The following is a 3,724-nucleotide window of genomic DNA, read 5'->3' on the forward strand; positions in this document are numbered from 1 at the left end:
TAGTGCCTAATGGATGTTATGATTACTCAGCGGCCCCAAGATATCACTCTTTGCAACAGTTTTTCAACCATGACCTTTGGGATTTTATTTTTCCTCCCTTGCTACCAGTATTTTCTTTTTCAAGCAATTATTTTTTGACCGGATTTTCATTCACGTTAAGAGATTTTCGCCCCTGTAATTTTCAAAAGTTTTACTGTAAATATGTACAAAGACCAGATGTTATTATTCATTATCATTAGATAATTTGTGTAATTTGTACCCATCTCTTTCATTTAAATGTGAATTTTCAAGAGGAATCAGATTTGCTTGATAAATTATAATAAATCGTTCAATTACAGTGGAAGATGGTCATATTTTCAACAGACTCTGAGGAAAATCTGTAAAATATCTCTTTAAGATGATAAAAAACTATTTCAGATAAAGCAGTCACTACAAGTGGGTATGAAATAATGTAAATGTCCGTCTGACACAAAACAGGAAAAATGAGGGACCAAAATATGAGACTGATGACACAGGTCACCTGCTAATAAATCTTTGCAGTAATGCACTTTCCATGGTAAAGAGATTTATTACACATATAGGAGACCTGATACAAAAACTTTTGTTTTGTATTTTGGGTAAACCTTTAGCTCTTTTATTGTTATGTTGACTGCAATAATACTGAGACACGTTTTTCCTGCAGAAACTTTGATTCAACAAGATCTGGGGGCAATTCAAATAAAATTCACGTATGTCAAATTTATGTTTTGGATTTTATTTCTCATTAAATGCAACTTTGTTTCTTATTGAACACCTTACTTTTGTACTCAAACCTCTTCATTTATGAGACTCTTCTCAACACTTTCTCACAGCTGCTGGGAGTAGACCAGACAGACAAGAGTGTTATGAAACAGAATATACATAAGGAACACATGCTTGTCCTTAAATCTCAGTGCTACTACAGCAGCAGTCAGGGCTGTAGTCCTGAATGAATAATTGATTTCCTTCTAACACAGGAAGTTTCCATCTGCACTATCACCCAGTGAGTCTCAGCTCAAATATATACAAAAATGTCCTTTCTCCAAGGGAACCCTGAAATAATACCACTGATGCTTTGCCAGATGAGTAGGTACACAAGTACTTCTCAAGGGGAGAGATTATTTTGGATTGTCTTAAGACTGAAAGCTATTGCTTTGAATGCTCTTGAATTCACCATGTTTCACTTGGGGGACCTGCTAAGTGCTTCTGCTGGAAACTTAAATCTTAAAGTGATGTTCAACAGATTTTGAAAGTTTCTTATGCAAAGCAAACTTTCAAGAAACATATTTGTTAACACACCAAGAAAATATGCTAAATTTTGTCTGCAACATTTACATGTCCGTCATGGTTTTATTGATTTTGTAAGTGAATTAACCCCTGCCTAAGGGATTGAGCAGATCAAAGCAAATCAAAGCTGTTAAAAATATAATAAATTTAACATTTCAAATAAAATCAAGAGTAACTACTTTTACAGAGATTCCCTTAAGGCCCTAGATGTGGTTCACGTATTTTCAAGCAAAATATTATTACATTTCAATTGTACCTTAAAGGAAAGACAATGTGTGCAACAGCCATGCCTTACCATTTAACCACCACTAGTGTACAAACATGAATAATAATGAAGAAATCTGTCTCAGTGTGAATGCTGAAGAATTTTTTCCTCTCCTCTCATCCCTGCTCCTTTCACACACTCCCTCTTGGTATTCTGCCAAGGCTGGTCTTTATCCACAGGCATCCTGTGACAGAAGCTGGCACAACAGGGATACTTTTCACAGAGATGCCACCATACCTGCCATTCTCTGGGAGCAGTGCCAGAGCCTGTTTTCCATAATCAGGTCAGACACAAACAGCCACATCACAGCCTCTGTGGCCCTAACATCCACCTCAGGTGGAGCTCAGTGTGGAGGTCGGCTCACTAAATTAAACATTGACAGAGGCAACTCAGGTTAGATGCAAACCAACACTGAACTTGCAGCACACTCCTTGCTTGCTAGCACTTCTTGCAATACAGTATTTCCTGAAAAATAATTAACTATTTTCTACAGTAAAATAATCAGATTTCTTTTTAAAATTTCTATTAAAGATTAATAACGTGGGTGAAAAAAAAACATCACAGAAAAGTTTATTTATTCAATTCAAAATGGGAAACATATTATATGGGTTCGTTACACACAGATATATATTTTAAATGGTTATTTTTGTTAGTTTTAATGATTATGATTTACAGCCTAAATGAAAACCCAAAATTTACTTTAAAATAAAATTACAAAATCATGAGGAAGGCTGGTGACATGAGAGTTCTTCTGCAGTCAGTCAATCACATGCTACACAGGGAGAATAAGCCACAAAACATCATAGCTGTCTGTTGGCAGAGTGCTCTATCCAAGTGTGTTAGTGAAAAGTAAAATGTTGATAGAAATAGACCAACAGGGTTAACTGCTGTCTTGAAAGAAGTTCATCTAAGCCTATTTAAGAGTTTGGTGGGGATTCGCAAGGCTTGAACTGCACCTGGAGTCAAGACCCACCCACACAGATGATCTGTTAACATCTGTCCAAATAGTGAAAATGGGTCATTGTTGTGTCTTAAAGTACTCAAATTGAAGGTTAGCTTTCTCTAAACTATGCTTTTTCTATCAAATTAATTAAGGCTATTTACACATCTTTGCAGGAGGGAGGGAGTTGCTTCTTCAGATGTAAATCTCTGGGGTCTGGAAAATTACCCTAGGGTAATAAATCAAAATCTCAAACAGTACTTCTATCTAAATCCTGTTAGGTTATAGCAAGTAGCACAGTTTTCTCTAGTAAATATAATTTTTTTTAATGATTCAAACTATGTGGACACATACTGTTTATGGAAACACGAAAAAAGCTGTCTATGTACTTCAATATATGAAGTTTAATGAAGACATTCCACAAGTTTTTCACTGACTGACATTCCAGAGATGTTTCCTTCACCTTTTTTGCTTGTGTTCCCATGTTCTATTCAGCTGTTCATGTAGGAATGATGGCATTCATGAAAAGGTCCAATGCAATTTCTTGTCAAGGTGAACTGTATTCTAGCTATAATTATTAGATTTAGACTCTTTTATTTAACCATGTAAAGCAAGTGAAGCCTGTTCATTTTTCTAAATCTATTGTAAAAGAAGTATAGAAATAAAATAACATTTTTGTGCTACCATTTGTTTAAGCGTGTATATTTAAAATATTAGGTGACTCCCACAGTGCAACTAACCCTTACTATAAAAATGCAAAGCTAGATAAAAAGAAAAAAATTGTTTTACAATATATGACTGATAAAACAACTTTGTCTAGGCACAGTATGCAGATTATGGAAAGTGCTGTTCAGTATGCTGGTGCTGATGTGCCCCGTTGATTGTATCCTTTGTTCCTTTTAGGCAATAAATGTTATTCCTTGTTATGAAAAATTCCTGGACTGAGTAAAAGTAGTACCAGATGGCACAAGTAAGAAGGATGCATACCAACAGATTTCCATGCTTTCTAGATTTTCTTTTTTTTTTGGAGAATATAGATCCAAATAAACAGTATACACTTCAACAAATGGTGACTGACATTTTGAACAAAATAATTGTTTTTTATTTTTTTTATTTCAAGAATGCAGATTTCTTATGTACAGGTCCTTCTCAAAATATTAGCATATTGTGATAAAGTTCATTATTTTCCATAATGTCATGATGAAAATTTAACA

Source organism: Girardinichthys multiradiatus, chromosome X (genome assembly GCF_021462225.1).
Source record: "Girardinichthys multiradiatus isolate DD_20200921_A chromosome X, DD_fGirMul_XY1, whole genome shotgun sequence".
NCBI lineage: Eukaryota > Metazoa > Chordata > Actinopteri > Cyprinodontiformes > Goodeidae > Girardinichthys > Girardinichthys multiradiatus.